Consider the following 23,705-nt stretch of genomic DNA (forward strand, 5'->3'; position numbering starts at 1 on the left):
GTCTGTAAATATGTATTTTCCAATTCCCTACCTACACTAAATGTTTTCAGGTCTTGAACAAATTCCAATTTTGCAAAAATATTAGAAAAACAGCACATTAGGAATGATACATTTTATCCTTGTGTCATGTAGTGAATGAGCAAGGTTACCCAACACAAGGTAATACTACAGTGCATCTGGAAAGTATTCACAGCGCATCACTTATTCCACATTTTGTTGTGTTACAGCCTTATTCCAAAATTGATTAAATTCATTTTTTTCCTCAGAATTCTACACACAACACCCCATAATGACAACATGAAAAAAGTTTACTTGAGGTTTTTGCAAATTTATTAAAAATAATTAAACTGAGAAATCATATGTACATAAGTATTCACAGCCTTTGCTCAATACTTTGTCGAAGCACCTTTGGCAGCAATTACAGCCTCAAGTCTTTTTGAATATGATGCCACAAGCTTGGCACATCTATCCTTGACCAGTTTCGCCCATTCCTCTTTGCAGCACCTCTCAAGCTCCATCAGGTTGGATGGAAAGCGTCGGTGCACAGCCATTTTAAGATCTTTTCAGAGATGTTGAATCAGATTCAAGTCTGGGCTCTGGCTGGGCCACTCAAGGACATTCACAGAGTTGTCCTGAAGCCACTCCTTTGATATCTTGGCTGTGTGCTTAGGGTCGTTGTCCTGCTGAAAGATGAACTGTCGCCCCAGTCTGAGGTCAAGAGCGCTCTGAAGCAGGTTTTCATCCAGGATGTCTCTGTACATTGCTGCAGTCATCTTTCCCTTTATTCTGATTAGTCTCCCAGTTCCTTCCGCTGAAAAACATCCCCACAGCATGATGCTGCCACCACCATGCTTCACTGTAGGGATGGTATTGACCTGGTGATGAGCGGTGCTTGGTTTCCTCCAAACGTGATGCCTGGCATTCACACCAAAGAGCTCAATCTTTGTCTCATCAGACCAGAGAATTTTGTTTCTCATGGTCTGAGAGTCTTTCAGGTGCCTTTTGCAAACTCCAGGCAGGCTGCCATGTGCCTTTTACTAAGAAGTGGCTTCCGTCTGGCCACTCCACCATACATGTCTGATTGGTGGATTGCTGCAGAGATGGTTGTCCTTCTGGAACGTTCTCCTCTCTCCACAGAGGACCTCTGGAGCTCTGACAGAGTGACCATCGGGTTCTTGTTCACCTCCCTGACTAAGGCCTTTCTCCCCCGATTGCTCAGTTTAGATGGCCGGCCAGCTCTAGGAAGAGTCCTGGTGGTTTCGAACTTCTTCCACTTACGGATGATGGAGGCCACTGTGCTCATTGGGACCTTCAAAGCAGCAGATATTTTTCTGTAACCTTCCCCAGATTTGTGCCTCGAGACAATCCTGTCTCGGAGGTCTACAGACAATTCCTTTGACTTCATGCTTGGTTTGTGCTCTCACATGAACTGTCAACTGTGGGTGGGACCTTATATAGACAGGTGTGTGCCTTTCCAAATCATGTCCAATCAACTGAATTTACCACAGGTGGACTCCAATTAAGCTGCAGAAACATCTCAAGGATGATCAGAGGAAACAGGATGCACCTGAGCTCAATTTTGAGCTTCATGGTAAAACCTGTGAATACTTATGTACATGTGCTTTCTCAATTTTTTTATTTTTAACAAATTTGCAAAAAATTTTGTCATTATGGGGTGTTGTGTGTAGAATTCTGAGGAAAAAATTAATTTAATCCATTTTGGAATAAGGCTGTAACATAACAAAATGTGGAAAAAGTGATGCACTGTATGTAAAAAAGTAAGGACCATCAGTTAAATCAATCCTGATCACGAGATAACTAGAGTCAGCTAATTACACAAAATTAGGCTTGATTTTAGCCAGTCCTGCTCAATATCTTCACTTCAACTTCACTTACCATTACAGTTTGTCAGCTTAACAATTGCATAGTACCACAATCAAAGGGTTTCTCTTGCAGAGATCGGTAAAAACACACTTTATTTCTGTCTGGGAAAGGCTATAAAAGTCATTTGTAAGACTGTGGAGTTTCACAGTATCACAGGGAACACTGTAATCACCCAATGGAAAACACTTAGAACAGTTGTAAATCTCCCTTGCAGTAGATGGACTGTCAAAATTACTCAAATGATGCAGTGTAAAATCATCCATCTAATGTACTGAAAGTTACTTATGCTGCAGCAAAGGTTAATATGTCCACAATCAGAAAAAAACTGGAAACAGTGTACTTTATTGGACAGGTGAAATCATTGCTAACCAAGAAAAACATACAGGCTTATATTTTAATTTGTCAGAAAACACATGGATGATTCCCAAGCCTTTTGGGGAGAATGCTTTATGAATCAATTTAACAAATGTGGAACATTTTGGAAGACATGGTGTAATGAAATACACTGGAAAACTCCAACATGAGTTGGGGAATGACCCCCATATAATGTCCGCCGGACAAGATGAAAAAATGAGAAAAATAGCGATCAAAAACCAAAGCATTTGACAGTCTTATAATCGGTACATGAGGTTTATATAGAAAATGGTGGCAAGAAATGGTTTAATACAGGAAATTACATCATCAGGGTGGGCCGGAAGTGATGTTATCGTTAGGAGCCGGAAGTGACATCATCAATGGTACCCAGAGATGAGATTGTTGTGTAGTAGCCATTTTGGGAAACTGGAAGTATTGTGGATAAGTTATGGTTTTTCTTCTTTGGTTCTGTTGAAGGAGAGAGAGAGGCATTATTGCACACAATCAACCCTTTATCTCCTGTAATATCATTCACCTTAGAACTTGTTGGCTGCTCCTAAGCACACACGTGTGACACATGGGTCCTGTAATATTTGGCATTAAACAAACAAACATAATATTCCTCATTAAAACATCATTTCAACTGTGGTGGTAATATGATGGTAAAAGGACGCCTTTCTCCCTCAGCACCTGGAAAGCTTAGCATAATGGAAAGAACGATGGATTCTGCTCTAAATCAGAAAAGTCTTAAGGAGAATGTCCATCCATCCTTTTGTGAGCAGAAGCTAAAAGATAGGGTCATACAGTAAGACAGTGATCCAAAACAAAATAGAGTCTCTCAGAAAGGCTTAAAACAAGCAAAATTAAAATTCTGGACTGGCCTTGTCAATGTCCAGATCTTAAAACAATCAGTTCATGCTTGAAAACCTACCACTGTTTCTGATATAAATTAGTTCTGGAAGGAAGAGTGGGCTAAAATTCCACTACAGTTGTCTAAAAGACTGGTACTGAATTATAGGAAGCATTTGGCTGCAGTCATTGCATTAAACGTGTGGCACAACCAGTTACTAAGTGGCCATTTTTCACGTGGGGGTTTTTGGTGTTGGATTATTTTGTTCATTCGGTACAAATTCAGTTCATTCAGTAAATAATATATATTTATGTATATTATCAGAATATTATAATTTCATGCATATCTTTTTAACTTAAGTATTCTGTGTAATTCTTCTGTCTGATATTTTGTAGTATTAAATTGAAATACACAAGTCCAATTGAATTTTCCATTCTGGAATGGTAAAGCTGTTCAACTTCTATCAAAATTCTTCTTTCTTCATTCTTCTCTTTTAGATATAATACCTTAACCTCATCACAGGAATTTACTAGCTTTAACTCATTCGCACATTACAGGTCATCCTAGCAGTTCCCATAATCGATAGCATTCATATGAGGGCTTTCAGTTCAAATGTCAGTATTTGAATATACAGTGTAATTTACACAGTGTACAGTGTAATTTCAAACATATTTTAAAATCATCCTATTCAAAGGCAAAAGCTGTAATTCAAATGTAAATGAACAGTTGTTTTCTTTACCTGCCATTAATTTTGGTGTTGTGTTACTCTAGATACAATATGTAGTGGCTGAAACTGGCAGCAGATTTTTATTCCATCTACTTTCTTAATTAGTAGACAATTGCTGCTGCTAATAGAACAGAGTTCTTTTGCTTAATTTTAATTGACTTGCTTCTTAAAACTCAGAGCACTTAATTATTAAATTTTTACTTAATGAGCTATAAAGATTAATTTCCAAAAGATATGTGCTGAGCAAGCCCTGCTCCCCTACATTTTACTTCTGTTTTCTCCTATAGCTGTCTGAACTTCTCTCTCTTTGCTGTTTCCAAAAGCTTGTTAGTAAATTTGCTTAACAATTACTTCCCCTATTTTGACATATATGTCCAATTTTCAGACATTTTTTCAAACCTCTAACCTAAGAAAACAAAGATCTACTAGACAACCAAGCAAGACTTTAAAGCATCATCCCTTGATCTTTTCATTCATATTAATGTCACTGGGCCACATGTGAGAACACTATAATGCCTCACATGCTATATGTAAAAGTTCTCTAGCTTTGTTCACAAATATGCTGACTTGGAAAATTGCAAAGTATTATATTTGACTTGAAAAACTGCTAAATCAAACTTCTTGGTATTCTTCATCTGGTTTTGTTTATGTATGCATTCAGTCTATGAATTTATCAGCAAATTACTAGGATAAAGTACATTACACCTTGCCTGATGAAGGGGCCTTAGCTGCCTCACAAGCTTGCATTTGTAATCTATTTAGTTAGCCAATAAAAGGTGTCATTTCACCCTACTTTCTCCTGTAGGGTAAAGTACATCTAAGAAGAGTTTTGGTTCCCAGTCAGCTTTCACAGCTATCTTAACTATAATTTCTTTCAAGATCTCAAAGTTGCTTTTCACACTAGTGACCACAGCACTCTCCTGAAATGTCTGAACAATTATGCTGAGTTTTTACTTCTGGATGTGCTCATGTCTTTCCTGTCACATGCATTGAGTGAGGAATCATGGTGAACCCAGCTATCTATTACCGTGAAATAAATGTCTTCCTTAAAGACTTCATCTATTGTGTATTAAATGTTGTCAGAAATGACAGCATATCTTTTTCAGTTGATTGGGAGAAGGTTCCACTTTTGGTGGACCAACCTGTGCAAAACCTTGGAAAGCTTTACAGGGCTGATCTGATAAGGATATACTGTAGCTGCCTCTGTTACATCTCAGCTCTCAGATGGCCTGAGTAAGATCGACCAGAGTCTCCTACCAGGGAAATTCTGATGTTATCAGTTCATCTTGTACCCATGCCTGATATGGCTGCCGAAGCTGTGCGACATTGACTCCGTAACAGTCAACAGGATGAACTCAAAAGCCAACAATTACATACGGCTTGTGCTACCGACAGGAGAAAATGAGGCTTCTGTTCGAGCTGAATCACCTGACTTGTCTGTTCAAAGTAGCAAAGTCGAAGTTCGCACAAGATGCAAGTGGAATGCAACTCGGGCAATAGACCAGGTTATTAACCAACTAAAACACCAGGCAATAGTTGGAGTGGTGCAACCAGGCAGGACCGGTCTTAGATGGGGAACAGCATGTAAGTTGTGGTCCAAAGCCTCAAAGAAACAGAGGAAAGACCAGGTGATATGTAATGTGAAGATGGAGGAGGATGGCTACAAAGTAAGGGCAGCAACAACAAGGGAGATGGACTACCTGGGAGGCTGTGATCAACAAGACAGTCGCGTGAATGGATATGTGAAGGATGCCCAAGCAAGGCTAAGCTTCCTGATCAGGGCCACTTATGACACCCTTCTGAGTCCTCAGAATCTGCACCTCTGATATGGCTCGGAGGAGATATGCCAACTGTGCAATTCACAGAACCAGAGTTTCCAACATATTCTCTCTCTCTGTAAAACAGCATTACGGGAATATAGATGGTGTCAAACTATATCCTGTGTAAGCTAGCCGAAATCCTGGAGGCATACAAGTCGAAAGCAAACGGGCAGCCCAGTAACTTCACAGTGGGTGATTCAGCTTCTTAGGCAAGGGTGCAAGGTTCAAAACAGCAGCACAAGGATGTGGTCTCTCCTGTCACCTGGAGGAAAGGGTGTAACAGCCGACCCCTTATTCCCAGCCGGCAGCTACACCTCCAAGACCTGTGGCCTGGATAATTGACTGAGAAACCTTTCCTGTCAAGCCGTACTCCTACACAGATAAACTTTCCCCACAATCGACGGTTTGAAATGCAAAGACAATAAGCAGAATGTAAAATTAAACAGGAATAAATGTATTAAATGAGACAAGACACGCCACAAGACAAATGTACACTCAAATATTCCTCCACCCCAACAATCCCCAAAGCAAAACTGACAATATATATATACAAATCCCCTCCCTTGTCCACGTAACATATAACACACACCACACAAACGACAAATGACTGGCAAACAGAATGATTATGAACTTGAGTCCGATACGTGATTAAATGTCCTGAATACGGGTACTGATTAATGGCGATTGTAATGTTTGTATTTCCCGGCGTTTGGAACAACCTCACCGTGATTCCTCGGCGTGCGGCGAATGATGATTCGACCCCGGGGTCTTCAGCGGCAAGCAGGTTGAAAGGCAGTCCGGATGAATGAAAACAAACTGGATGAAAGCGCAATGGAATGAAACGGCAGGCAGGTTGTAATCGTGAATGCGTATTGGTTGTCTCCTTCTCTCTCTCTCGTGCTGGTCTCCCTTTCGTCTCCTCCTCTGCTCCTTAAATAGTCAGTGACGGCAGTAATTGATTAATTGATATACAGGTGTTTTCCAGATTAGTGATTGTGAACTCCTCCCATCATCCGTCCTCCTTACGGGACAACATTAACTGATACACATACACGCAGTCAATGGGACAATGAAACGAGACACACACAGCACTGACATTTAAACACTATGTGGCACCGCTACATTCCCCCAACCTTGGACAAGGGAGGGCCGGCACGGCTTGAGGTTGGCCACATGGAAGGTGTCTAACTTGGAGGCAGCGCCGATACCCCTTTGGATCTGGAAATTGACTGGACCTGTTTGATGAATGATTTTAGCTGGACCTAACCATTTAGGCGCTAGCTTGGCGGAGAATTTTCTGCTGGCATCTGAGAGATGGTGAGCTCTAATCCAGACCAAATCACCCGGCTGGAAGTGCGCTTCCCTCCGCCGGGCATTATATAGCTTGGCGTGTCTGGATGTCGAACTCACCAACCTCCCTTGGATTCTCCGCCGTAAACCCTCTACCTTAATCAAATTATTGTAACTGGTGGTTTCTGGACTAGGGGTGCTGGGAAGGAGTCGGTCGAGTGGGCCCTTAAGCTGTCTGCCCAGCGCAACCAAAGCAGGCGTCTCACCTGTGGCTTCATGCACCGCGGTGTTCAGGGCAAACCGGAGCTCGGGAGCCATTTATCCCAGTCCTGATGGCGTTCACCCACATAGGAGGCGATCATGTTCTTCAGGGTCCGTTCACTCGCTCCGTCATGTTGGCCTGGGGATGGTAAGCGGTGGTGAGGTTTTTCTTCACTCCCCAGGCTGCATAAAGTTCATCCAATATGGAGCTTGTGAACTGCGGACCCCGATCCGAGATGATGTTTCTTGGCACCCCCCAGCGGGTGAAGATTTCGTTCTTCAGGATGGAGCATATTTTGTTAGCCCTTGCATCGGCTAACGCAAACAGCTCCACCCACTTCGAAAAATAGTCTACTACTACCATCAGGACGGTCTTCCTCGAGCTGGTGATAGGAAATGGCCCCATTAGGTCGACTCCCAAAGTCTCTCCTGGTCCATCTGCGATTGTCGATTGAAGTAATCCCCCGGTTTACCAGGTGGGTTTTTTAGTTGTTGGCAGGTGGCACACGTCTTCACGTGGTGGCACACGTCTTTCCGGACAGACGGCCACCACGCAACCCCCAGAATCTTTAATAAAGTTTTTGTCCTTCCAAGGTGACCACCTAAAGGACTGTCATGGTAGTGCTTCAGAAAGTCGGGGACGAGCTCTTCCGGGACCACCAGTTGATGTTGCAGACCCCCAAGGGTGGATGGAATAGTCCTGTACAAGACCCCTGGAGGTCCACAAAGTGTACCCGGTCAGTCGCTGTTGCTCCAGCCCTTCCCTGATGTTCTGGCAGAATGGACTGGTAGCTTGTGCTTGGGCTAGGTCTTCAAGGCTCCTTGGCAGAGGGAGGATCATCTTTTCGCCTCTGCCAAACACACCATCCCGACGGCTCCGATACCCTAGACAGTGCATCCGGCACGATGTTACCACAGCCCTTCCGGTAAGTCACCCTGAACGTAAAATTCTGGAGGCGGAGGACCCACCTGGTCAGACGGGAGGAGGTCTTCGGGTGATTGAACACCCAGGTCAGAGCGTGATGGTCGGTGTACACTTCGAATTCAACCCTCCAAATAATGTCTCCATTTCTCCACAGCCCACACGACAGCCAAGCACTCCTTCTCAGCTGTCGAGTAGTTCAGCTCAGCGCCGCGCAAAACTCGTGAGGCGCGCGATGACATGTTCAGCCTGGTTAATTCTTTGAGTGAGCACGGCCGAGCCCCAGGTTGCTGGCATCAGTTTGTACCTGGAAGGTGAGCTGTGGATCTGGTTGGGCCAGAACGGGTGGCTCTTGTAGGTGGCTCTTTAGTCGCTCGACCGCGTCCTGGCATTCTGTGGTCCACTCCCACGGGACATCTTTTTTTCTAAGCTGGTTCAAGGGAGCCGCTATATCTGCCATCCGGGAATAAACTTATGGTACCACCCCACTAACCCAAGAAAACGTTGCAACGACTTCAAATCTGTGGGCGTGGGTACTCCCGGATGGCCAAGGTCTTCGGGGTCTACAGCGACCCCTCCGATGAAAGAATGTGCCCGAGGAAGCGTATGTGGGGTTGAATGAAGGTACACTTCTTCGTGTTCAGCGTAAGGTGCGCTTGATGTAATCGCTGGAAGATGGAGTCTAAATCCCGGAGATGTTGATTTATAGAAGGGGAGTAAACAATGGCGTCGTCGATGTACACAAGCAGATCTTGCCTATCAACCCCCTCAGAACCTGCTCCATGAGCCGCTGGAAAGTGGCCCCAGCATTTTTAAGCCCAAAAGGCATGACATTAAACTGGAACAGGCCTTCAGGGGTGATGACTGCCGTCTTCTTTTTACTCCCCTCGTCCATCGGCACCTGCCAATAGCCACTGCGGAGATCTAAGGTGCTAAATACTGCAGCTCCATGCAGTGACTCCAGGATTTCATGAACCAGGGGCATGGGATATGCGTCCAGGCTCGTCTTCTCGTTAACCCCTGTAGTCCACACAGAAACGATAGGAATTATCCGCTTCTTCACGAGGACCACAGGGGCGCCAGGAGGAGGAAGATGGTTCTATTATGCCCTCGGCGAGCATCCGATCGAGGTGTTCTTTAATGACGCCCCTCTTCAGTGGAGAAACCGGTAAGCTCGGTGCCTTATAGGGACTTCGTCCAAGGTGTGGACCATGTGGGTCACCCCACGGGCAACTCCTAACTTCTCCGTCCACACCTCGCCCACTTCTTCAGCACCGGCCTCACCTCTTCAGGTTGTCCCTCCACTGGGGCTGCCGCCGAGGTGCTTGCGCCGCTCCTCACTGCTGTGTAAAACCCAGAAATTCAGCCCAGATCTTCTTTGGATTTGTAAATGAATTCGCATATCCCTTCCCCCGGTACCGTATACCCCCTGGGACTGAGATGGATGGTCATCCTCATGGTGGCTAATGAATCCAGCCCAAGGAGTAACGGAACTGACAGGTGCTGGTCCTCCAGAACATACATATCCATATCCCAGGTGGTGGCGAGTACACTGTACCTCAAGGGGACTCTGCCCAGGGCCTTGTGTTCACTCCCATCCGCCAATACAAATCGGACGGACGGGACAGATGTTAATTTGTCTGTCGGTCGGCTAATCTTTTCCCACATGCTTGAGCGGATTAAAGTATGGTGGCTCCCGGTATCCACCACCGCATCCATCTGCCACCCCCGCAGCCTCACTGGGACGATCAGAAGGGGCGTGCTCGCTTGCATAATGGCGAGATCGGCTTCCGACCGGCAAGGTTTGGCTCGTTGTGGTTTTAGGGGCTGGGTTTCTCGTGTACTGGCCTGAACTTTGTGCCAGTACGTCTTTGAGTTTCCCCAGTCCCGTTCCACTTGGGAGCCTACCCTCACCAAGTCCTCCACCGATCCCACCACCCCCCTGAGACTCCCAGCTAACCGCGGGTTACAGGCATTAAGGACGGCGGACCACCTCTTCTTCAGCCATAGCCGGCCGCCACTTCAAACACAAAGCCCGGTATTCATAGGCGAAGTCCCGGATGGTTTGTGAAGGTAGTTGCACCATGGACCGCAGCTTGTCCTCCAGTTCGGTCTCGTAGTCTTCCGGAAGAAAAGCGCGAGGAAAGATCGGCGAAAGGATCCCCAGTCGAAAATAGTCTTCTTGGCCGTCAGCCACCAGCTCCGCACCGTCCCGAGAGGGATGTCCCTATCACCCCAATTAGCTCTTCCGGGGTTAGAGGGTTAACGGCCAGGTACGCCTCCCGTCCTCCACAAAGTTCAGGACATCATCGACATTATAGGAGCCCCTAACTTGGGAAAAGACAGGCGCACCCCAGGAACAAATGGCCGATTGAGGTATGCGCTCCCCTCCCGAGATACGTACGGCGTTGAATGATGGGGCGACGGTCTTATCTTCTGGAGACACCTTTGGACTTCCCCCTGAAGAGAATCTTGCCAGCGTCGATCCCGCCTCTGGAGGCACAACACGATTTCCCGCCCCAGGAGTTGAACTTGCTCGTTGATGTATTCTTTTATTTCCTCCTGGGAGCTGCTGATGCGAGCCCGCAAGGCTGCTTCGCTCCAGCGTACTTTCGGCAACCTCGCGGATCTTCTCCTCCAGCCGGGTCATTTGTTGCGCCAGATCCTCCCACAGAGGCGAGACGTCCTCCAGGCCTTCCTCTTCAGGTCCACGGTGATCTTCGAGGTACAGCGACTGCAAAGAATCCACCACCTCTCGCACCGCTGAACACGCTCTGACCGTGACGTGCGCGCCCCGCTACTCCATCATCACACCGGCGAAGCAATGGTGTCGTCCTGCTCGCACGCCCTAAAGACATGATATTTGGGGAAAATTTAAAGGCAGACAGTGATCGAATTAAATAAAGATTCCTCAGAGAGGGCACCACTTATGTAACGGCCGACCCCTTATTCCCAGCCGGCAGCTACACCTCCAAGACCTGTGGCCTGGATAATTGACTGAGAAACCTTTCCTGTCAAGCCGTACTCCTACACAGATAAACTTTCCCCACAATCGACGGTTTGAAATGCAAAGACAATAAGCAGAATGTAAAATTAAACAGGAATAAATGTATTAAATGAGACAAGACACGCCACAAGACAAATGTACACTCAAATATTCCTCCACCCCAACAATCCCAAAGCAAAACTGACAATATATATATACAAATCCCCTCCCTTGTCCACGTAACATATAACACACACCACACAAACGACAAATGACTGGCAAACAGAATGATTATGAACTTGAGTCCGATACGTGATTAAATGTCCTGAATACGGGTACTGATTAATGGCGATTGTAATGTTTGTATTTCCCGGCGTTTGGAACAACCTCACCGTGATTCCTCGGCGTGCGGCGAATGATGATTCGACCCCGGAGTCTTCAGCGGCAAGCAGGTTGAAAGGCAGTCCGGATGAATGAAAAACAAACTGGATGAAAGCGCAATGGAATGAAACGGCAGGCAGGTTGTAATCGTGAATGCGATATTGGTTGTACTCCTTCTCTCTCCCTCGTGCTGGTCTCCCCTTTTTCGTCTCGTTTCAGGTTGCAACTTTTGCTCAGCATGACCTTACAGTTGTGCTTGAAAGTTTGTGAACCCTTTAGAATTTTCTATATTTCTGCATAAATATGACCTAAAACATCATCAGATTTTCACTCAAGTAGTAAAAGTAGATAAAGAGAAACCAGTTAAACAAATGAGACAAAAATATTATACTTGGTCATTTATTTATTAAAGAAAATGATAGAATATTACATATTTGTGAGTGGCAAAAGTATCTGAACCTTTGCTTTCAGTATCTGGTGTGACCCTCCTTTGCAGCAATAACTGCAACTAAATGTTTCCGGTAACTTTTTATCATTCCTGCACACTAGCTTGGAGGAATTTTAGCCCATTCCTACATACAGAACAGATTCAACTCTGGGATGTTGGTGGGTTTCTTCACATTAACTGCTCGCTTCAGGTCCTTCCACAACATTTCAATTGGATTAAGGTCAGGACTTTGACTTGGCCATTCCAAAACATTAACTTTATTCTTTTTTAACCATTCTTTGGTAGAACTACTTGTGTGCTTAGGGTTGTTGTCTTGCTGCATGACCCACCTTCTCTTGAGATTCAGTTCATGGACAGATATCCTGACATTTTCCTTTAGAATTCTCTGATATAATTCAGAATTCATTGTTCCATCAATGAAGGCAAGCCATCCTGGTCCAGATGCAGCAAAACAGGCCCAAACCATGAAACTACCACCACCATGTTTCACAGATGAGATAAGGTTCTGATGCTGGAATGAAGTGTTTTCTCCAAACATAACACTTTTCACTTAAACCAAAAAGTTCTGTTTTGGTCTCATCCGTCCACAAAACATTCTTCCAACAGCCTTCTGGTTTGTCCACGTGATCTTTAGCAAACTGCAGACAAGCAGCAATGTTTTTTTGGAGAGCAGTGACTTTCTCCTTGCAACCCTGCCATGCACATCATTGTTCTTTAGTGTTCTCCTGATGGTGGACTCATGAACATGAACATTAGCTAATGTGAGAGAGGCCTTCAGTTGCTTAGAAGTTACCCTGGGGTCCTTTGTGACCTCGCCGACTAATACACGCCTTGCTCTTGGAGTGATCTTTGTTGGTCGACCACTCCTGGGGAGGGTAACAATGGTCTTGAATTTCTTCCATTTGTACACAATGTGTGGATCTGTGGACTGTGGATTGGTGGAGTCCAAAGTCTTTAGAGATGGTTTTGTAACCTTTTCCAGCCTGATGAGCATCAACAACTGTTTTTCTGAGGTCCTCGGAAATCTCCTTTGTTTGTGCCATGATACACTTCCACAAACATGTGTTGTGAAGAGCAGACTTTGATAGATCCCTGTTCTTTAAATAACGCAGGGTGCCCACTCACACCTGATTGTCATCCCATTGATTGAACACACCTGACTCTAATATCACCTTCAAACTAACTGCTAATCCTAGAGGTTCACATACTTTTGCCACTCACAAATATGTAATATTCGATCATTTTCCTCAATAAATAAAGGACCATGTATAATATTTTTTGTCTTATTTGTTTAACTGGTTTCTCTTTATCTACTTTAAGGACTTGAGTGAAAATCTGATGATGTTTAGGTCATATTTATGCAGAAATATAGAAAATTCTAAAGGGTTCACAAACTTTCAAGCACAACTGTATATTACACTTATGTTCTGTTGAGACCTATCTCTGTACGGTGGTCTCTCCTTGGCATACTTCATTGGTTATAAGCTAAATATACACCTTAATTACTGTAAATGAGTGAACAGATTTTTACAGACTTTCTACAGGTAATTACTGTTAAACCTGAATTCTTCTTTCCAGTTCAATTAAAATAATCTTTTACACTTTCTCAAATAATCTTTATTCCTGAAAAATAATTCCTTGTCTTTTCTCATCAGCCATGGTGTCATTCTTGTCAGTTATCTGGGCTTTCAGTGATGTGGCTCAACCGTAATCAAAACATATTTTTGTTACAGTACAAGGGGCTTAATAACTTGAGGAGGGTCACAACTGCAGTTCTTCATTCACCTTTAGTTTTTTTCACTTAGCTTACATTGCAGTGTTTTTCCCATCCACAAGATGGAGTGGAGAGCTAAATTCTGCCCGATGTCACATTTACTGTGTATGCGTCACCATTCACCCTTGGCTGCCTTTTTGTCTACCACATACTAGCAGCAGTCTGTTAGTAATAAAATCATACAGAAACAGATCCTTTTTCTAGGAATTCAAAGACTGTTATGCCCGTTTGGAGGTGACAGTTTACTTAAAATTAATCTTAATCTGTACGCTTATACCTTAAAGTGTAATGCTTCCCTGTGGATCAGTTTTTAGGACAAATCTTAAATGAAGGGTGGGTGAAGTATATGTGGTAAGTAAGATTGGGTGTATAGGCAAGTTTGTTTTTCTCATAGTCAGAGAAATTTCAATGGATTTATATAATAGAACATTTTGTTTTTAGTTTTTGGTGCTAACTTTGAATACCTTGGTTTTAAATAATTAAACTATGCCTGGACAGGCATTATTTTAAATTTGGCAAAGTAGCAGTTTAAAAATATGATCTCCATTTAGTTTTTTAAAACATTATGAAAAAATGTGTGGAGGGTGCTTAGACCATTCTCTTTACCGTATGACTTTTTTCTTTTTACAGCAAAGCTCATTTCATGTTGATTAAAAGCCCATGAGTGCACTTTCCACTAAGCATGTAGGCCATGATTGCAGATGCACTGTGAAGAAACACTGGCGAGGATGCCTCATTAGCATAACAGCTGTTCTTTCCTTTATAGCATCTTGCAGCATAACATTTTGCCCCACCCAGAATTAAAGACACAAAACCAACCCTTTATGAACCCCAAACATATCCTATAGACAGAACATTTAACAAGTTAGTGCTTCCTAACATCTTCCTAATATGATGTCTTAGATGTATTTATATTTCTTACATGGTTACATTTTCTCTTGAATCTTGGAATAAAGTCCACACAGGCATGGACAAGACAAACATTTAAACCCAGATTGCTAACACTGTGGGGTAGCATTGCTAAACAATTTGTCTTTATAGTGCCTTCAGAAAATAAACTTCATACCTTTCTGAAGTGTTATATATAGTAAAAACTGTATTTGGAAGTGATAAGCACATTACTGATGACATTTTGATAGTATTTTGTCCCCAACAATGGTATTTTGGTTGAGTTTTTTAGGTAGTTTTTATTTCTATGTTATTTTTGCTTTTCATTCCTGACCCGTACCTGTACAGTCCTCCTTTTTTCAGTTTTATCAACTGAGGTAAAAGTGAGAGTAGCTTTGTGCAGACATAAAGTAAAATGTTGTTGACCAACTTGCCATTGTACTTTATTTTATAGGATTTTTATTTTTTTAATCAAGTCACAGTCCTCACTAATTTAAAAGCAGTTTAAAAGTATTTTTTATATTCATTGGATTTTTCCTATTAATTGAGTACCACAAGTCTGACTGCGTTTACTCATTATGCACTTTTCTGTTTTTACTGGGAATGTCAAACTCAAAGCACTCCAAGATACTACTTTACTGTTTGTTACCTATTATTTGCTGTAATCAAAAACATGTTATTCTAGCTAGCAGACAACATTTTGGCTGATTAGGCCTTATTACTGTTTTAAGTTTATTTCAGTTAATGTTGTAAATGTCACATTTGTACTTATCAATCACATTTGCTCACACCTGGCTAACAGGTAAAGTTTTGTAAAGGATGGCAGTTAGGAAAATTTTTATATGGTCAAATTAGTAAATAATAACATAGTTTTGCCTCCTAGATTACATTGACACAGATTGTATTGAACCATCCTCAGAAAATCCCAATGTGCTTTACAGTACAAAGAGGATGCTCTAACAGTGCAATGGCACACCTTAAACATGATGTCAGCTAGTAATATACAACCCAGATGTTTACTTTTCACAGCCAGCTACATATTCGCATTTTTCAATGGGAACAGATTTGTGTCATTCGACCTCATCAATAACTCAAACAAAAAAATCAAAATTTTCCTTGTGTGTGACCTTTGCCCGACCCAATGTAAGTACACTAGTCAAACTCAGTGGTGTAAACACGGCATATTTGTTCAGGAGAGGATGCTATGCATGACAGGCCAAACTGGCATTTGGGTAGATTACACTATAAGACTTTAATGTTCAAACGTTTGTGGTAAGAGAGATTCATGTTACATTGCTTGTGAGATTTGCCTACCACAATACTGGTACACAAGTCAGATTTTTGGGCAACTTGGCACAGTTTCACATTTATAGTATGGTATTACCTAAGATGGTGAATCGATACTCTGAATGGTTAAATTACTATTTCATTTTACTGCTTCTAACAGGAAACTGTTATGATAGCTTCAGAAAAGGCTATTAGTTTGTTGAATTGATGTCCCATCCAGTTTTGGCTCCTGGCTTGGTTCTAATGCTGACTAAATATGTTCCAGGCCCCTTCAGCCCTAATTTTTGTCACTTTATAGTGCAGCTTGTGATTGCTTTGTAGTACTTTTCATTATGGCTGGCAAAATGCAGTTTTTGTTTTTGCTTTGTGTCTGATGATGCTGGGTTAAATTTTATCTTTTTCCAAACTTGTATTGATTGATGTTTCACATTTTTACTTATAGATATGTGATCACACGTGAAGAAATAAAAATGACTGAAGAAATATTAACAAAATGTTGCTTGCATTAAAGTAAAGTCTCAAGAAATCCATTATTATTATTGTTATATATACTAGAAGATCTTTATTTGGTGTGCACAGTCCTACTTTATTTGCACATTCTGTATTGGTCACAATGATTATTATAAGATTTTTTTCTTTAAATAACGTATTTTATACGTTATTATTGGGTTCCAAGAACTAGAAATTCAGTTTATTTTTTATACATCAGTCCAAGTGTTTATTTCCGATCCATACCATAAAACACAAGAAATATTTCATTTTACTTTATTCTTGCTGTTTTTTCACATCATAGTTTGGAAAATACCTTGTGGTAGCATGGTATGAAAGCTATTATATAAATTGAAAACGGTTGGTATCTTTGCCTGGATGACCTTTCCTGACTAGCATGCTACCATTAGAGTCAAATATTACACCTGAATCCACTCAGCCTCACTCTAACTTTTGAAAATGGTTGATAGTCCATAAAAGTTTACCTTAAATGGTTAATGAAGTGTCCTGCCTGTGCCTATGCTGTGTAATTTTCTTATAGGAGTTGAAAACACTGGGCTTACATAACAGCACTCGTTTACTTGTGGTTTTCTGTGATCATCCTTTGCTTGGAAGAATTCAACAGATTTGCAATCCTAAATCTATCTCATTGATTTACTTAAAATGCTGCCCATGTCTCAGTGGTAAAATGACAAGCTTTTATACTGCTGTATCTTTACAATTAGTGTGAATCATTTTTCCATGTTGTAAACCCAATGTGTGTGGTCCTGGGCATATGTAGATACCAAAATGTTGGCAAACAAAACATAATACAGCAAGTAATTGCTTTTCAAGTATTATTGCTGGTGCGTTTGAAGGATTGTATTACAAGCCTGCATTTTTTTTTTTTTACCAAATACCTTATAAACTTTCTTTATACTGGCACACTGCTTTTCAGGTTACTGGGAGGGAGATCATCTCAAGGTTGTGGTTGATTGTCTGTGGCTGTAGCATTGACAGATCAATTACTGCTAACTGCCTCCAAAGTCTTAAATTCTGTTAAATTTAAAGTAATCAGATTCTCTCTTTCAACCAATATGGGACAGGGGGGCTTCATTGTTGCTTATTTGAGGGGGGGGAGGTAATCTGGTAACTGGTATGTGTAATTTTTTTTTTTCAATTTCGTTATCTTAACCCTGAGAAAATGTATACCCTTATCTTTTACAGACATGACCGCTGCTTGCACATATGGTCCAGTAACTCTATTATTTCAGATGAAGTCCTGTTTTTTAGGAAAGATAGACAGAACCGAAAAGGAGGTGAGGTTGCTGTTTATGTCAAACAGATTTTAAATGCAAGTTCTCTTCAGTTGGACAATGAACCCCATCTTAGTGAGGACATATGGCTTTTGCCTGGAAAGCATTAGGGAAAGAGGCCTTATTTTAGGTGTGTATTATAGACCACCCAATGCAGACAGCAATGTTAATACACATCTTTTTAGTAATGCTAAAAAGACAAGTTTACAAGGGGATATTATAGTCATGGGGGACTTTACCTATTCTATAAACTCTGCTAACCTTGCAAATGGTGGAGCACAAGAGCAGGATGAAGCCTGTCTGGATGCAGAATTGTGTAAAAATCAGGATAGAATTGAGGGTGTAGAGGTGGTTGAACCACTAGGGTCAAGTGACCATAATATACAGTTCTCAGAGTTTTGTAAAAGTGCAGATTGAAAGACTAAAATTGGTAAGTTTAACTTTGGTCGGGTAAATTTTGAGCAGATGTGGCAAAGTCTAAGGGCTCATTTATACTTCACGCTCAGAACTTGTACACGCATGCATCATGGCTGCCACGCGTTCCCAGCGTTCATTTGATGCGTCCTCTGAGCAGGTCCTCAGAAATTAACACGACGCGTGCGCAAGTTGCAGTACCAACAAAAAGTCAGAGGGCACAGTGTGATAAATTTTGGAATGTGACGTCAGACTCTCTGTTTACTATCTACACGTGACAGAAAGCTGCTTTGAGGATCCTACGGGATCAATGTGCATGGTTCGATGTGGTGAAACAACATGCCAACATACAGATGCATTCATGATGCTTTTATATTCAAGCGTCAGATATTCCCTATCATAATGGCACGATACATTTTAAAAGTCACATACCATCTTTTGTGCCGTTTTTTTTTTTGCAACTTCACAACAGCAACATAATGCACAGCGCTAAATTTGAGCCACAGAGAAAAAAAAATAAGGACATGGTGAAAAGGTGTATTTTGCGATTAAAGTGACTTTTGGCTTTAATTTCGAAATGTCTACTTTAACCTCATAGTTTACTTTATCATTAAAGCAGACCATTTTAAATGTCATCCCAGTTTTTAATCGCTACAAGCTTCTGGGGCTTACTCCTGACCTGACAGCTGCGGCAAGCAGCAATAGATCACCACACAGAACACATTAAATGTATGATATTCCAACTCTCTGCACAATTAGAATCTTTAGATTTATATATAATATCACTTTAATGATAAAATGCAGTGTGTATGTTACATTTTACAGATACATCGTTAATTTCGTTTAAATAATGAATAATGCTAATAATTACACATATGGGGGTGACACGGTGGCGGCGCGGTAGTACTGCTGTCTCGCAGGGAGTCACGTCGCTGGTGCTCCCTGCCTGGAGTTTGCATGTTTTCCTGCTGGGTTTCCACATTGTGTTCTTGTTTCCTTCCAAAGATATGCAGATTTGGTGACACTAAAATTACGCCAGTGTATGTGTGTGCTTGTATTCATCTTGCGATGAGCTGATGCCCCGTCTAGGGATCGTTTCTGCTTCGCGCCCAATGCCAGCTGGAATGGGCACATCCCTGGATTGATGGATTTAATCATTAAACATCCTTTTCAGAGATATTGCGGCAAGGTGTCATCGGAATTTAATGGGTGTTCCGGGCAATTCTCAATACAGCGAAGCCGAACCTTTTCTCACCGTGATGATATCTCGCACTGCCACCTGGTGGATTCCTCCAGATTTCCGTAAAGTACACGCACAAGTATAAACAGTAAAATGCTTGCGTAGCAGGAGCATCCCCTGGAGCATGCGTCGTGTCACGTTAAGTATAAACCCGGCCTAAGGAAGACAGACAGGGATAAGCTTTTCAGTGTAGAGTTGAGGAGCAGTGGAACAGGTTTAAAAATGTTTTTCATGTAATGCAGGACAGGTACATATCTAAATTTGGAATTAATAGGAAATTTATAAAAAAAACAAAACACCACAGTGGATTAATAAAGATTTGAAAAAGGAGCTGTAAAGGAAAAAAAAAACAGCTGTAGAAGTATAAGACTAACAACTCCATAATGAATCGAAGGGTGTATGAGAACCATTAAGAAGGATATTAGAAAGGCTTAAAGGCAGTTGGAGAGGAATATAGCAGATAATGCAAAAGATGACCCGAACAGTAGTATTTTAGTAGTAAGATAACATTCAAAGAGGAGGTGAAGTGCATCAGGAATAGTGAAGGGGAATTAAAAGATACAGACAGTGAAACAGCAGATGCTCTAAACTTGCATTTTCAGAGATCTTTATTAGTAAGAAAGTTGATAACCTCCAAGCAGTAAATGGGACTACCAAGGAGATTCAAAGTGATTAGATTAAATCAAATAGGCTGCAGTTAAACAAATCACCAGGACCAGGTAATATTTACCCTTGAGTTTTTAAGGAGGTTAGCAAGTACATATATAAACCCTTGACACATAGGAAGTCACTGAGCACTGGGTAGATTCAGAAGGATTGGAAAATGGCAGATATTATCCAGTTATATTAAAATGGTGTCCGGTCAGATCCAACCAACTGTAGGCCAGTAAGCTTAACGTGCATCACTGGAAAATTAATTGAAGTAATTATTAAGAAGTGGGAGTGCAGGGTAATGTTTGTAGATGGGTGCAGAACTGGCTCAGACACAGGAAGCAGGGAGTTATGGTGCAAGGTACCTTATCATAATAGGCCGATGTTAAGAGTGGTGTTTCACGGGTGTCAATGCTAGGGCCACTGATATTTTTTAATATATATATAAATGATTTGAATAGGATTATGATTAACAAGCTAATTAAGCTTGCAGATGATTCCTAGATAGGTGGATTGGCAGATTATTTCAAATCTGTTAAATCATTACAGAACTTGGACAACATACAGGCTTGGGCAGATTTGTGGCACATTAAATTTAATGTCAGTAAATGTAAGGTATTACACATAGGAAATAAAAATGTTAGGTTTAAATATGCAATGGGAAATCTGAATATCGAGAATACACCTTATGAAAAGGATTTTGGAGTCCTAGTGGACTCCAAGCTGTCATCTTCCAGATAGTGTTCAGAAGCCATTAAGAAGGCAAACAGAGTGATATATATATAGCACAATGTGTGGAGTGCAAGTCCAAGGAGGTTGTACTCAAGCTTTATAGTGCACTGGTAAGGCCTCATCTGGAGTACTGTGAGCAGTTTTGGTCTCCAGGCTACAAAAAGGACATAGCAGCGCTACAAAGGGTCCAGAGAAGAGTGACCAGGCTCATTCCAGGGTTACAGGGGATGTATTATGAAGAAAGATTAAAAGAGCTGAGCCTTTTCAACTTAAGCAAAAGAAGACTAAGAGGTGACATGATTGAAGTGTTTAAAATTATGAAGGGAATTAGTACAGTGGATTGAGACTGTTATTTTAAAATGAGTTCATCAAGAACACGGGGACACAGTTGTAAACTTGTTAAGGGTGAATTTCACACAAACATTAGGAATTTTTTCTTTACACACAGAACCATAGACGATTGAAATAAGTTACCAAGTAGTGTGGTAGACAGTAAGACTTCAGGGACTTTCAAAACTAGACTTGATGTTTTTTTAAAAGAATTAAGTGGATAGGTCTGGAAAGCTTTGTTGGACTGAATGGCCTGTTCTTGTCTAGATTGTTCTAATTTATATACTCATTAGCTCTTCTACCTGTCTAAGACATGTTGACATATAAGTAATCAATGTAGACTTCAGTGTTAGCATTTGCAGTTTTATTTGTGTTATATGCCACTTGGGACATGTCTAGGCAAAAGAAATACCTACCCCGTATGGGAATAGCACTATAGAAGAAGTAGTAGTATGGGATTTATAAAAGAAGTGTTAATGTTTATGATGCATCATTCTTTTGGAATGACATAGAAACCATACAAACACACAAACACTTATCCTTGAGCTTCATAATCACAAATGTATTATCAGTCCTACTGATGTTCATTTTGAATAGAATAGATTGGTGATTACATGAAGTACACTGATGTAACGCTAGTAACGATCTGTAATAAATACTGTGTAACAGTTCCGTAAGTTATTTAATTCAGAAATTGGTCACATCTAAAATAATAGCCAAATTCTCCCAAATTATATGTCAGGAAGAGTATATACTGTAGATCACATACAGAACTATAGCATTACAGGATACCTGGTAACCCTAGTTAGCATTGTCATCAATGGGTGGGTCTAAAAATGAAAACTTAAAATATCTTCAAAAAAGGTTTTCAAAAAAGGATTCAATTTACTTTAGAAAAACAGTTTTTGATTAGAACATCACTATATTTCCACTTTTAAATAAAAATAATAAAAATTTACATAGTGAGATCTTTGTTTTCAAAAATAATTCCTCATTAGTGTTCATCGGTAAAAATTTAGCAAAGTGAAAGCCAGTAACCTTGTTCACTATGCAGCCAACTAAGGTGAACATGTTTTCCCCAGTGCCTAATGACACGTTGCAAGGCCAGCTTGACATCACAGTGCTGCAGCAGCCTTACACGGAGCTTTCTTTCATGGCTTATTGTAAGATGAGTGTAGATCTGCTTCACGAATGCATGATGTTACCAACCAGTTAGTACTCTAGCCAAATTTCCATCCTACATTCATTAAAAAAACAAATTTGCACTTTTTTCATTTGAGGGTGCATTAACTGACCATAATGAGTACTGCTACCAGATATATAACACTGATCTCTGTGAGCCTGCTTGCTGGCCGCTGCAGCACTGCATGGTTAATTTGCATCCCTTTCGTTGTATTGTCACTCCAAGAACTCTAAAGAGGGATTCCCCACACGATCCCTTCAATCTCATTGCAAAGATAAACAGCCCACAAAAATTGACAATGAACATTGATATTATTCTAAATTTGCACACGGACTAAAAATTCTTATAGTAAAAATTGCCCCAATATCCAAACCTCCTGTTTGTCTCACTGCCATATCCTTCTCTGTGGATCAGCTGTTGGTACAGGGCACATCTATAAATTAAATGTATATACTTTGCAAGTGATGGGATAATCATTTCTTTTCTTTACTTGGATTCTCGTTGTGATTTCAGTTTACAGTATGTTTTGTGAAACTAGTCTATTTAAAACTATGTAAAGAAAATTTGGCCTTTCGTCCATCTTGACTACTAAAATAGTAACTTACTGCCTGTTTGTCCCCAAGGTTTCAGTTTCTAGCCAATTGATAAACACCTATTAAATTTTATTAATGAAATTCAAGATTATATTTCACATGGTTTGTTGGCCCTGTTACATTTATGTGGCAGATGCAGACAGAAAACAGCCAACTGCTAGTTGTTTCTGTACTAACATTTACCGGAAGTAGATGATGGGACACTAAAATGCTGTTTTGAGCGTATATTGATGTTTTTGTGTGATACTGTATTTATCATTTTCTGTTGTATTCTCACTGTGCTTTGTTTATAATTGGTGTATAGCAAGAGGGTCTAAAAAGTCAAAACGTCCTTCAAAGGAAAAACTGGATTACATTTTATATTTTCTGTAAATAAAATTACGTTCTCATTTTGATGCTTTTATTTGCAGAACAATTTATTTACCATACAGTAAATCAATTTTGACTGTCTGTGTATGCCACCATATCTGAGCCCGAGAAGGCAGTCTGAAATTTTTTTCAGGACTTTGGGTTAATTCTAAAACTAGGAGCACAGTAATTTGTTGGAATTGATTTATCTTGGTAATAAAAAAAAACTAATAAAAATACATATTCCAACCTTTGTCTATATCTTTTAAGTGTCATCATAATTTACTAGTTTTGTAAAGTTCATCAAATTATAAAAATTTAACAATGACATTCATCTAAGGGCCATTAGATGGCACTGTTTAAGTGAGATGAGGAAAATATCTTTGCCTGGCTTGCATAGTTTAAAATACTGTAAAATGAAACTGCTGCCTAAAATTGTGCAAAGCAAATTATTATTTTGATTTTTAATTAAGCGTGGTATACATTTTATATTCCTGTATAATAAATAATTAATTGAAAAAATATTTTTACATCAGCATATTTCCTTTTGGTTGCTGT

The 23,705-nt window shown here is 40.9% G+C and overlaps 1 protein-coding gene across 1 annotated transcript in view; it reads left to right on the top strand.

The window, feature by feature from the left end:
- glb1l (galactosidase, beta 1-like) overlaps positions 1 to 23,705 on the top strand; it is a 197,806-nt gene that overhangs the window by 81,083 nt on the left and 93,018 nt on the right. The gene's annotated exons all lie outside the window — the stretch shown is intronic.

This window comes from Polypterus senegalus, chromosome 6, assembly GCF_016835505.1.
Source record: "Polypterus senegalus isolate Bchr_013 chromosome 6, ASM1683550v1, whole genome shotgun sequence".
Lineage (NCBI taxonomy): Eukaryota > Metazoa > Chordata > Cladistia > Polypteriformes > Polypteridae > Polypterus > Polypterus senegalus.